The 13,627-nt window shown below is 47.9% G+C and overlaps 1 protein-coding gene across 1 annotated transcript in view; it reads left to right on the top strand.

Moving 5' to 3' along the window:
• Positions 1–529: 529 nt before the first annotated feature.
• The window catches only part of C9H10orf90 (chromosome 9 C10orf90 homolog), a 78,554-nt gene continuing 65,456 nt past the window's right edge, over positions 530–13,627 (top strand). The window contains exon 1 of the mRNA XM_071563616.1: positions 530–605. The gene's annotated coding sequence lies outside the window, so the exon portion shown is untranslated. The remainder of the gene's footprint in view (positions 606–13,627) is intronic.

The following is a 13,627-nucleotide window of genomic DNA, read 5'->3' on the forward strand; positions in this document are numbered from 1 at the left end:
CTTGAAATTATTTCCCGACCCTACCCCTGCCTTTAGGGACACAAATCCCCCCCCAGATCAGCATAAATAACTTCTGTTGCTGCAGCCAAAGAGGTGGAGGAGACACACCTGAGTTTATCCTCCCGACCCTGCCCCTGCCTTTAGGACACAAATCCCCCCCAGTGAGCCTAAATAACTCTTTAGGGATACAAATCCCCCCCCCGATCAGCCTGAATACTTCCTGTTGCTGCAGCCAAACAGGTGGAGGAGACACACTTGAGTTTATCTCCCTGCCTTTAGGGGCACAAATCCCCCTGATCATCCCAAATAATTCATCAGGCGCAGCTTTCTCGTCGCAGAGAGCCCTCGTTCATTCAGCCAGTTGGTTGTTGGTTGTTCTTTTTTTTTTTTTTTCCCCCAGGAATGAATCGCTCCATTGGGTGAATTATTCATGCCCTCTCAGCCTCGGCTGGCACGTCCTGGCTGTCGCTGTCACGACCGCAACAAGTGGTGGCTGTGCCACCCCCGGGGGATGCCCCGCGGTGCCCGTTCCGACCCCGCTCCTGCCGCACCCGCATCGACCTGAGCAGCAGCTTCGCCTCCGGGAGGAAAAACGGAGCGTTTCGGTGAGTTTGGGGCGACTTCTCGTGTTTCGGTGCGTTTGGGGCGACGTCTCCTGTTTCGGTGCGTTTGGGGCGACTTCTCGTGTTTCGGTGAGTTTGGGCGACTTCTCGTGTTTCGGTGAGTTTGGGGCGACTTCTCGTGTTTCGGTGAGTTTGGGGCGACGTCTCGTGTTTCGGTGAGTTTGGGGCGACGTCTCGTGTTTCGGTGAGTTTGGGGCGACGTCTCGTGTTTCGGTGAGTTTGGGCGACTTCTCGGGTTTCGGTGCGTTTGGGGCGACTTCTCATGTGTCTGAAACTCTTTTTTTTTCACGCATGAGTTTCTAAATACAGTCCGCGTTCTTTCGGGTTTTAAAGTGACCTGGGAAGCCTAAAAAATAGGCAGGAAATGCGTTTATTTTTAGCTCTAGAAAATATGTAAACGACCCACAGAACTGACGCTTAAGTTCTGATCGAGCCTTCTTAAATTATCCTGGACTAAACCAAAATATATTCATGTCCCAAGTCTGACTTTTCCCAAACTGAGACTAATGTTATTCAGTGTCAAATGCAAGAATCTAAAAAGAGTTTTATTTTCTTTTAAAAAATGTTAGTTGGAAATGTAACTTTTATTATTGCTCTTTGTTTAGTTAAACACATTTCTGGCTGGGTTGTGAGACCTGCATTAAATCCTTACCATGAATTAAATGTTGTGTTGTGTTATAAAATAGGGGGAAGGTTTTGGTAATTTGGTTTTCCTAAGGGTAGGAAGGAGATGTATTTTGTATGTAAAGCGTGTGATGAACTCAGGGAAGTTTCACCACTTCTTTATAAGGCAGAAATCTTGAAAGCCTTTTGCTTTATTAATCTTTATAAGCAAACTTAGCTATGATATTTCTTGCAGTTGTCTGAGTTGTGTTATTTGCCAGCAGTGCCTGAGAGCTCTCAGGTAACTCAGCCCAGTTAAAAATTGATATCAAAACAATCAGCTCCCCAGAGCAGAGGCCACGGGTAGGAGCATGAACGTGAACTGAATCATGAATAAGTCTTGATTGTGGATAACAAGCTCCATCTCTTTCTATTTCTTTTTAATTGCACAGTCCAGATTCTACTGCTTCTGCTTTTTTTTTTCCTTTTGTTTCGCTCACAAAAGCATTTTATTTGGCATCCAAAAACAAGCCAGAATTTCGAAGGGGTAAAAGTACAGCATGATGATATCTGGTGCTGACAGCAATTAAATGCCCTGTGTTTTAGTGAAAAAAAAAGGGGAGAGGTGAAAATAAACAACAGATATGCAAACAATGGGTGTAATCCTGCACTCCTTAATCATGGGAGGGATCCTTACTAAGGGAAGGGCTCCTGTTGCTTTAACAGCCTCCCATCAGTGGGTGCTGCAGCCCCAGGCCCAGCTTTTCCAGGGAGGCAACACAGTTTTGGGCAGTTAAATGCCTCCCTGACATCCGATCCCGTCAGATCTCGGAAGCTCAGCAGGGTCAGCCCCGGGTTAGTACTTGGATGGGAGACCTCCTGGGCAATGCCGGGGGCTGTAGGTTCTAGTCCGGAGGAACTTCACTGTCCCTGTCCAAGCTCGCTCGGCCGTGGCAGATGAACCTCAGGACTGAAACGGTGGGGCCAGTTCTGTGCACGCTGAGCCTCACCTAAAATCCACTGCGCAGGCTGGAAGGGCACACCCACGTGGGGACAGCCCTGCCCAAATCTGCGTTCGCGAAGCTGAGCCACACACACACCTAGATCCACTAGATAGATGTATAGATGGATAGATGTATAGATGTATAGAGTGATAGATAGAGTGATAGATAGATATGTGCAAATATAACAGCTTTATGTACTGGTTTCTACCGGGCAGTTAAATGCCTCCCTGACATCCGATCCCGTCAGATCTCGGAAGCTCAGCAGGGTCAGCCCCGGATTAGTACTTGGATGGGAGACCTCCTGGGAAATGCTGTAGGTTCTAGTCCGGAGGAACTTCACTGTCCCTGTCCAAGCTCGCTCGGCCGTGGCAGATGAACCTCAGGACTGAAACGGTGGGGCCAGTTCTGTGCACGCTGAGCCTCACCTAAAATCCACTGCACAGGCTGGAAGGGCACACCCACGTGGGGACAGCCCTGCCCAAATCTGCGTTAGCGAAGTTTGGCCATACATACATACAACACAGTTTTACCTGGTTTTGTCTGCAGGGCAGTTCCAGCCACGCAGCTTTCAGTCACCTGTTTCAATGCATTAGGGATAATATTAAATTAAACTTTACCAAATGCCTGTTTTGCCTCTGAAAGTATGAAAGATGGAATAGTGTATGAGATGTGTCAGGGAGAAGGTGCAACCCCCCAGGTTTGTTTGTTTGGGACAGCACTGCTCACCCTGTTGACTGTTTTTGCAATCACTTTGTAGTCCAGGTTCTATATAATCTTTCACTATTTTTTGGCAATTTTTGTAACTTTAGCAAAAAAATTGCTGTGACACCCATCTCTTAAAGTGTATTTTGGTCTCTCTAAAAGTGGTGCTGATAAATATTGTTCATATGATTTAAATAGATTGGGTTTGTGGCAATGCCCTGAGGTGTTTTTATTGCTGTAATGGTCTGTGGTGTTGCCAAAATAATCCCTGTGGTTCTGCTGGGGGAGTGACCCATTTCTGTTTAAATGTGGTGCTTGTTTTGCCCTTTCCATCCTGTGCCCTCCCAACCCGGGTCCTGCTGCCCTGTAACCCAGGATGGGGCTGGGGGGCACCTGGGTGCCCTTCCCCAGGCAGTGCATCTGTTAATGAGGGAAACTAATTACTTAAAAGCTTTCAGTGCAGTGGGGTTGAGAAGTATAAATAGTCATGAACTGCTCGTGGTGCTCTGGGGCTGTGTTTGTGCTGATATCAACGTTACCCTCACTGTGTTAAGATGCTTCCTGTGTAGAAACACCCTCTCTGTGCACACTAAAGGGACCAAAATAGAAGTAAAAATACAGTTCCAGATGGTACTAAAAACTTAAGTGAAGTCTGTATTAAGTACATTTTGTTGGTTGCACTGAGGTATCAAGAGTGAGCTGATTTTCTTTCCTCAGCTTTGTCACCTGGCAAAGATTCTGGTGGTTTCTGTTTGAAAATGAGGTGTAGAAGATTCTCAGGATCTGCTTGCACAGGGATGGGATGCAGGAGCAGTTTAGTGCTGAGGCTACAGGGACAGCAGAGCACAGGAGGCAATAAAGTGACCCCAGTGCCACGAGGCTGGAGGAGCAGACTGGCAGCTGCCCCCAGGGACAGACTGGAGGGCCCTTGGTTGTACTTCCTTTTTCTTGCTCCATGCAGGATTCCAGCATGATTCCCAACTCCCAATCCTTGGAGAACCCCAAGCATTGGTTGCACAACTTGAGCTTTGCAACCACCATTTGGAGACCTTTTAATCTATTCATTCTCCTTTGTTGAGTTATATAAAAACTCCCACCTGCAGCTATTTTTGTTTAAAGATTCCCTCTGGATGGGCAGAGGTCAAGTGCCCATTTTAAATTTTACAACCTTTTGTGAACTTTAGAGGTGGCTGCTCATGCCAATTTATGGAGAAGTCTTTAAAACATGGCCCAAATGTGCTCATTGTCTCAGACATCACATGTGCAGTGATGTAGAGCAGCCTGGGCTGGGTTCTGTGTGTGAGGGGTGTTTTCTGTGATCACTGCTGTGACATTCTCATGCCTCTCTTTGTAAGGGTTCATGACATTTGTTTGAAGGTTGGACTTGCTGATCTTGAAGGTCTTTTCCAACCTTAGTGATTCCAGGATCAGGAGATGCTCGTGTCTCCCTTCCCAAGGTGGGGGACGTGTTAGAATCTCGGGGACAGCAAAGCTCTGGGTGTGCAGGTTCCAAGGGATGGTGAGGGCAGCTTTGTCATGGGCTGGCAGCATTCCCAAAGGAATGTGAGGTGTGTTTTGCTGCTTTGGGGATTGGTGACACACTGGCACTGCCCTGTGGAGGTTCTGCCTGGCTGTGGGTGTTGCTGTGGTCGATGGTCTTGGCTGCATCAACGTGGACACGTGTTCAGATCTCCTACTTTGTGCTTCCATTGCAAAAGGTGCATTAATTGTGTCAGGTGGAACTTCTCTCAGGCAACCAACAGTAGGACAAGAGGGCACAGCTCAAGCTCTGCCACGGGAGGTTTAGGTTGGATATCAGGAAGAAATTCTTTGCAGAGAGAGTGCTCAGGCATTGGAATGGGCTGCCCAGAGAGGGGGTGGATTCCCCATCCCTGGAGGTTTTTCAGCTGAGCTTGGCCGTGGCACTGAGTGCCATGATCTGATAAAGGGACTGGAGTTGGACCAAGGGTTGGACTTGCTGATCTCGGAGGTCTCTTCCAATCGAACTGATTTTATGATTCTTTGATTTGCAACGATACCACCATTCAGATCTAAACCCAAATACTGCACAAAATAAAAGGCAAGTTTTTAAGACCAGGTAGAGAAAATATTCTGGCTGTTGTTTTGCAGCTGAGAAACTGTGGCAGAGAAAGCAGGACTGGCAAAGCCAGGGTGCAAGATCTGGGAGTGTGGCTTTGGCAAAGCCAAGGCTGAACATCAACCACTGACTTTGACTGGTCCCCCAGGTCATAGCCACGTGGCAAACTTCATCTAACACAGCATGATGTGGACAGTGGCTCTGGAGAAGGTGTGCCCCATGGTCCAGCATGTCCTTGAGATGGGAATGGCCACGTTTGCTGCATGTAGGGCCATGGGTGTGACCAGGGAGCAGTCAGAGGGGAAGGTGTCACCAGACACCATGGATGACACAGTTTGGTCTTTAAAGTTAACAAAATACTAAACCAACATAACTACCTTAGGTACAGGCTTTTTAGCTGCTTTCTGGTGGTTTCTGCCAGTAGGGCTGCCCAGGGAGGTTTGGAGTCCCTATCCCTGGAGGTGCCCAAGGAAGGACTGGATGTGCCACTCAGTGCTGGGGCAACAAGGTGGGGATCCAGCACAGGTTGGACTTGATCTTGGAGGTCTTTTCCAGCCTAAAGGATTCTGTGATTCTGAGTGGAAAAGCTGAGCTGGTGTGACTATATCTGTCCTACTTAATGTATGACAACAGCACGGATAGAACTGCCATGTACATTCCTAAAACAAGGGGTTTTACTTGTTCTTCAGATGTTCCTTTGCTGTAAGTCCCAGCCTGAGAGCAGCCAGGCCTGGAGGAGCAGAGTCAGTAACAGCCACCCTGTGTGTGATCAGCCCAAGCCCACACTGATCTCCCCCCAGGGTGTGTTTCAAGAATGTTTTTCTCTCCTACAACATTGCTCTTGTTTCACAAGCCATTTCTGCCTCTGTGTCTCTGGAGGAGGAGATGTGAGCAGAGGACAGTCACACTCAACCCTCTCTGTGTGTGGTCCCAGGCTCAGACATGCTCAGGTTTCCATGGGTGATGTGCAGCACACATGAATCACAGTCCTGTGATGGTGCAACACGTCAGGCACACACCTGACAGTCACTGAGAGCACCTGGGAGATGCAGGTAAATTATTTGGGATTATTTGGGACCCCTCATGGATTGTCTTTCCTCCACTCTCTGCAGGGTATGAACAGCTCCTGTTGTGTTGGATCTTGTTGATGGTGTGTTGTCATTAATACTTTGGGTCCTGGATAGGGAGGTACCACAGACCACTGAAAATACAGCTTTGCTGCCTTCATACAAACCTCTCCTGGTGATTAAAGACCATCAGAGCAGAATTTATAGGGGACAGAGGACATTATGGTGCAGAACAAACAGTGAGGAAATTCGCTATTGCCAGTTATTTTTTCCATCCTTTGCAAGACAAAGGATTGAGTCAATACAACATGGATACAATTTCCCTTGTGTCTGTAGTTTAGCCCAGGATGGAAAAAGAGAAGTGTTTTTAGCAGCAGAAGGTGGCACTGGCTGCATAATATCTTCATGCAAATGTATGGAGAAGTCCTTAAAACTTGACCAGAACATGCTCCAGGAGGGTTCATCTCCTCTGGTATCAAACCCCCTGTGTGCAGTGGGGTAGAAAAGCCTGGGCTGGGTATTTTTGTGCTACAAACAGCACGTGTGAAAGGTGTTTTCTGTGATCACTGACATGACATTTTCAATTCTCTTTATCAGGGTTAGGGTTGGTGGTGTTTGGTCAAAGATTGGACTCTGTGATCTTGGGGGTCCTTGTGGGTGCTCTAAAACACCTCTGGGATTGTGTTTCCAGTCTGTTGGAATTTCATGGGTGGCATTTATCTTTCTGCCTCTACTGATGTGGACTTCTGGTGCCTCTTAGAGCTGCAAACACTTAAACCAAAGTTGCAGGTTGAGTACAAATATCTGGGAGGGTTGGGGAGATACCTGGCATGGCTTGGCTGGGAAGTTCCCATGGGAAAAGGCACAGCCCATGGCCACACACAGAGAGGAGCTCCACACTCTTCTGCCTGCTGTGTCTTCTGAAACCAACTGATGCTTTTTTGGGTGCTGAGGAGCAGCATTTAAAATGATTTTTAAGTTTTTTTCCCTAGTAATATCAAGCTTCAACAGGCAAAGTTCCTCTGCAGTGTCTTGTTGTGTGTAGTTAACCTGGAGGAATCTGATGTTGTTAACAGGCCACCTTAAGGGGTGGATTACACTGAAAACAAGATTTAATCAACACTCTGTGGCTGGCTCTCCCTTTGCTAACGTTTTGTTTGACCTTCTCTTTGCTCATGTGACTGAATAAAGACCACAGGTAACTGCCTGAAAGATCTCCAGTTTTAGAGAAGGAATGTGGTTTCCTTCTCCCTTTCTGTGTCTGGAGTTGGGTGTGGGTGTACAAAGTGCATTGTGGCACTCGGTGTGTCACACCAGAGAGGGCTCTGGGGGCTGCTCTTCCCATGGAGAATAAAAGAGTTGATGGCATCTTACAATCATGATGTGGTGACAACCTTTGCTAAATAACCCAAACGCTTATTTCCCTATTTTATCCTCAGTTTTTTAGCTTATATTTCAGAATTTATCCAGGCTGGATTTTTTTAAGGTAAATGCTGCCTGCTTCAGGTTTTTTCTCTTTTTTTTTTTTTCCCCTCTTTCAGTCTTTTTTTCCCTCTGCATATTGCCTTGAACAACAGCTCATGACCTACTTCTGTCTTTTAATTGCAGCTGAAATATGAATTTTAATTCCAGCTGGAGTCCAGATGTATTGAGGATCCACAGCCCATGCCAGGGCCAGTGCCATTTATCTCACAGGTCAATGTTTCCCAGCTCTTTAAATTCAGGGACCCCTTAACCTTTCTGAAAAAAAATATTTAAACCCATTTTCACTGTTGTGTGGCGATGGGAAATGGAGATAACTGTTAATCTAAATGCTAATATGTATTTTCTCTGACAGCTTGGTTTGTTTTACTGTTCTTTAACCTTTGGTTAAAAGTGTGACTGGAATCATAGAATCATAGAATGGATTGGGTTGGAAAAGACCTCCAAGATCATCGAGTCCAACCCTTGGTCCAACTCCAGTCCCTTTACCAGATCATGGCACTCAGTGCCACGGCCAAGCTCAGTTGAAAAACCTCCAGGGATGGGGAATCCACCCCCTCTCTGGGCAGCCCATTCCAATCCCTGAGCACTTTCTCTGCAAAGAATTTTTTTCTGCTCTCCAACTTCAATTTCCCCTGGCAGAGCTTGAGCCCATCGTGCTCCCTTGTCCTATTGCTGAGTGCCTGGGAGAAGAGACCAACCCCCACCTGGCCAGAACTTCCCTTCAGGCAGTTCCAGACAGTGCTGAGGTCACCTCTGAGCCTCCTCTTCTCCAGGCTGAACACCCCCAGCTCCCTCAGCCTCTCCCCACAGCACTTGTGCTCCAGTCCCTTCTCCAGCCTCGTTGCTCTTCTCTGGCCCCGCTCCAGCCCCTCAATCTCTTGCCTCAACTGAGGGGCCCAGAACTGAACACAACACTCAAGGTGTGGCCTCCCCAAGGCAGAGTCCAGGGGAAGGGTCACTGCCCTGGGCCTGCTGGCCACGCTACTTTGGATCCAGGCCAGGATCCCATTGGCCTTCTTGGCCACCTGGGCACACTGGTGGCTCATTGTTGACTCATGTTGAGCTGGAGATGGGTGTGAGCCTGGGGTTTGCATCCCTGCAGTGCCAGAGGGAACCTGCCCATGGGCACTGGAACTTCATGGAGTCTGTCTCTATTTTTTTTTTTATATTTACTATTATACTTACATTTTTGTAATTATGCTCGAGAGTTTTTGCTTCTTCTCATGACTATTTTTGGGAATGATGGACTTCAGAAGACAGGTGGGTGATTGAGAAGTGCAGGTGTTGCCCATCTGGTGGAGATGACAGCCCGATGAACAGGGGCTTGGGTTTAACGTGCCCTGAGAGGGGTTGGTGAACCTGGTTCACAAAATATCTCTTTATTTACTCCTCTGCACTTGAGGAGGAACTCTGGCTACATGTTCAGCATTCTGAGCAGCTCACAGATTCCTCTCTCAGTGGATACTTTGCTATTTTGCTTAGCTAAGATTTCCCTCTTTAGCTCCACTGCAGTGGGTAGTGAAGGCAAATTATTGATGTCTCTTAATTAAATTAGTTCTACCAGAATTAAAGATAAACTGAAGAAAGGCTTTAATTTTACTCAGTCTATGATTGTAGCTTGTGAAGGGCTCTGGAATCCTTTGGGAGGGGGGTAAAAAAAGGCATATATAAAAACATAAACTGGTTTAGGTCTTGAAATTCTGGGATACATTGGATTTCAATCAGGTGGGAAGGGAAGTCCAGGGAAGGGCAGCACATGGAAGGGGCTCCCTGCCTTCCCCTTTGCAGTGCCCCCTTTGCCATGAATACCTGCCAGGCTCTGTTGCTGCTCATCACTGCCAAGGAAGGATTTAGCAGCACAGATGTACCAGCTCATTATCCCAGTGATGTATGGCAGGTCTGATGTGATTGCAACCTGTTCTCACAGCAGCCATAACGTTACTGCCTGGGATTATCACTGATATTTGATGTACAATATTTAATTAGTGAACTGAAATGCTTATTCTGCCAGAGATACAGCGGGCAGGAAGGGCAGTCACCTTGTTGGAGAGGCCACACCTTGAGTGTTGTGTTCAGTTCTGGGCCCCTCAGTTGAGGAAAGAGATTGAGGGGCTGGAGTGGGGCCAGAGAAGAGCAACGAGGCTGGAGAAGGGAGTGGATGTGGCTCTGAGTGTCCTCAAACACCTCCAGGGACAGAGAATCCAACATGTCTTGATCCAAGCCCACTGTGATCACCAGCCCTTGGCATGGAGTGCCCTGGGCTGGTGATCACAGTGGGGTTGGATCAAGGATTGGACTTGATGATCTCAGAGGTCTCTTCCAACCCAACTGAGAAGAGAAGAGCAACGAGGCTGGAGAAGGGACTGGAGCACAAGTGCTGTGGGGAGAGGCTGAGGGAGCTGGGGGTGTTCAGCCTGGAGAAGAGGAGGCTCAGAGGTGACCTCAGCACTGTCTGGAACTGCCTGAAGGGAAGTTGTGGCCAGGTGGGGGTTGGTCTCTTCTCCCAGGCACTCAGCAATAGGACAAGGGGGCACGATGGGCTCAAGCTCTGCCAGGGGACATTGAAGTTGGAGAGCAGAAAAAAATTCTTTGCAGAGAGAGTGCTCAGGGATTGGAATGGGCTGCCCAGAGAGGGGGTGGATTCCCCATCCCTGGAGGTTTTTCAACTGAGCTTGGCCGTGGCCCTGAGTGCCATGATCTGGTAAAGGGACTGGAGTTGGACCAAGGGTTGGACTTGATGATCTTGGAGGTCTTTTCCAACCCAATCCATTCTGTGATTCTATGAGTGAAAAAAATGCAGATAGGAAAAAAGGCAGAAATTCAGCACAATAATCCTGAACACCCTCCAAAATCTGTAGAATCTTTTAGCTGAGGTTCTGAAATACAAACCAGCATTTAGCTGTGAGATAGAACTCTTTAAAGGAAACTGCCATGACATTACCTATAACCATTTTAGAGCAGCAGCTTAATCTAAAGGTTTATGGGTGAGGTAGCAGAAAGATGCTGCTCTGCTCGAAGGAGAAACACTTTTATGTCTGGGAAAATGACCTGTTCTTCATCCAAAGGGCTCAAGCTTTGCCTTAAACACAACACTCAGCTGTGGCCTGGGGAGTCATCCCTGATAGAAGCACAATTCTGCCTCCTTGCTCCCTGCATTCCCCGAGGCACCAGGAGATCGTTAAGGAAGGTTTCATCTTCTTTGGCATCCTCTGTGGAGCAGCAGACCGAGTTTGCATCGCTCTCTCGCCTCCTCTTTGAGTGGTTGATGATGATTCCTGGGCTGCCATCCTGCCCACAGCCAAAACCTCCCTCAGCAGCACACAAAGCCTTCCACCAGCAGCTGAGTTCCTGGAAACAGCTTTCCTGTGCTCCTCTCCTGTGGGAAATGTGGGCTGGCTCGGTTGTGGTCCGTGGGAGGAGGATGCTGGGGAGGGAGCCAAACACCACTGCAGGTCCCTTTTCTCTCGCAGGTGGAAAGATAAAAGGGCTTGGAAAGGAATTTCTGAGCCCTCTCCATAAAGCCAGGGGGTGTTTTCTTGCTCAGGGCTCATGGGGGGCTGTGAGAAGGGCCCCCTGTCAATGCTGCTCTCCCTCTGGGAGGCTGGAAAAGGGAGTGAGGGATCAGCAGGGCAGGGCCACAACTCCTGGAGCACTGGGACAGTGGGAGCTGTCCCTGCCCAGGGCAGGGGGGGGCAACTGGATGAGCTTTGAGGTCCCTCCCAGCCCATTCTGGGATTCTGTGATTTCTGTAGTGCCTGTTGGGGGCAAGTCTGATTCCAAAACTTCATCATTCCCAGCAAACCTCTTCCTGATTGAATGGGATGCACTGGGAGGGTTGTGGAAGCCCCCAAGATAAAAGGGCTGAATGCAGGATCGAGGGGCTTGGGGGAAGTCAAAGAACCATCTCAGTGGCTCCTTACAGGAGCTTGGGAAGTAGAAAGGTCAGAAAGAGCCAGCAGGGAGAACCCTGAGGATGAGCTCAGAGAGAGCTGCCAAGGCAAGCTGTGCTGCTGTCTGGGTTTCCCAGGCTGGGAAATGAAGTCCTGCCCTGGCTCTGGAGGAGCAGCTGAGGAAGGGTGAGAAAGGGCTGTTTCTCTCCTGCTGGCTCTGTTTTTCCAACCCTCCCAGCCCAGACGTCACAGCAGGTCACTGTGGAATGATTTACCCTTAGTCACCTGTGTCCCTTTGCTGTCCAGACCTTCAGTGAGCTGCTCTGCCTCTTACAGCCAAATTCTCCTTTATTAGTTCTCCTGATCTTTCTCCTCCCCTTTGTGCTCCTCAGGTAGCAACTGCATTTTCCCTTGTTTTCAGAAACCAGCAATAATATTTCCTGAGCCAGTTGCTTTCTTTAATTTGTTCTTCTGGTGTCTGACATGTCCTGCTCGTCCCTGGACTCCAGAGTGTCTCTGCACTGCAAGTGCCTTGAACACAGTTTATTTTAATCAGGGTTTCCAGAATTCTGCAAGACTTCAGGCCAATTTCCACAGCAAACTGAACACATTCAGCAAAAACATGTGCAACCAGCAATCAAACATAATTGGCCACGATTTCACACCCACAGAATCCTTGTTTGCCTCTGACATTCCCAGAGCACCATCTTTCCTTCAAGCAGGAATTTCTCAGTTGCCAAGGGGATGGAATTTTTTATGCACTTCTCTATGAAATATTGTCAGCATAAAGTGGAGAAATGCCCATAGAGTTTGGTGGCTGATGGTTTGTGTGTTGAAGTGGAAGGACCAGGAACCAGGTTGGATCCAGGTACTGTCCAAAATTCAAAACAGGACTTGAATCCGTGTCTGCTGCATTTAACTGGAGCTCTGACAATTACAGCCTGTCACAGGAAACTTCCACTTCTACTCCTGCCTCAATTACTGTCTCGTGCTTCTCATAAGATTATTGTTGCTGTAAATAAAGTCAAGCTCCTTCTCCTTTTTCTTTACTATCCTAAGGGAAAGGTTTGATTTCTCCCACCCAGCATCGAATTGAGCCCAAGTCTCAGAGGTTGAATTTGAATTAAATAATTTTTTTTCAGCAAAATTGCTGTTATTGGTGCACTGAATTTAAAAAACAAGCTTCCCATGTTTATTGCCCATTCCCACATCGTTGCTATAGGAGTTCCTATAATGTAAAGGCTAAAAATAACAAATACACCCAATCAGCTTAGGTGCTCTTAGAACTTTATAGAATGAATCAGTGCTAGACACAATCCTTTAGGATACCACGAGATAATGTTATTGCTCCTGTACTTTCCATAATGGATTCTGTTCCCTCTGCAGCCTAATCCTTGTTTTCTTTGTGCCTGTTCTCATGTGCTGAAAAAGATGTTTACACTGAGCTGTTGGTGACTCCCGGTTTCCTTCCTAAGTGATTAGTTGATTGCAGCTCAATAATGTCTGGGTAGCTCCAATTATTTCTTGCACTTCTTGTTTGTGGTGATGTGTGTCTGTACACAACTCCTGACTCGTGTCCAACCCTGGCTCTCATTAAATGTGCCAGGCATTCCCATGGAAGTGCTTCCCTTGTCTTGCCTCTCTCCTCTTCCCACTGGGATTGCACAGAAAGGGCATCAGCAGAGGATCATCCCTGGAAGTGCTCCCCTGTTGGAATGGAGTCCCTCTAAACCTGGGGAAGTGTGAAGTGCACACCACAGAGCCACTGGAATGTTGGGTGGGTGGAAGTGCTTCCCTGAGAGAAACACCTCAAAAAATTCCATATCTTGTGGAGATTCTTTCCATGCTCCTACAACTCTGCTCCTCTCCCAGCTCTGGGACACCCCAGTTGGCTGAAAGGCATTTGGGCTGGTGGGAATGGATTGGACTTCTGGATGTCCAAGGTGGTAGCGAGGCTTGAGATGTGTGGGCAGGTTGGGAGGTAGGAGATGTTTGGGGGCCTGGGCAGGGGTGTCAGGATCTGGCAGAGTGAAACAGAGCAAGAGGCAGTTGATGTCTGTGTTTGACTTCTGCATAAATCCTCCCCAGGACAAAACAACCTGTTTAATCAGTTTAACCAAGGCTGGTAACACAGTGCCAACAAACAGGGGGCAGT

Source organism: Pithys albifrons, chromosome 9, assembly GCF_047495875.1.
Source record: "Pithys albifrons albifrons isolate INPA30051 chromosome 9, PitAlb_v1, whole genome shotgun sequence".
NCBI lineage: Eukaryota > Metazoa > Chordata > Aves > Passeriformes > Thamnophilidae > Pithys > Pithys albifrons.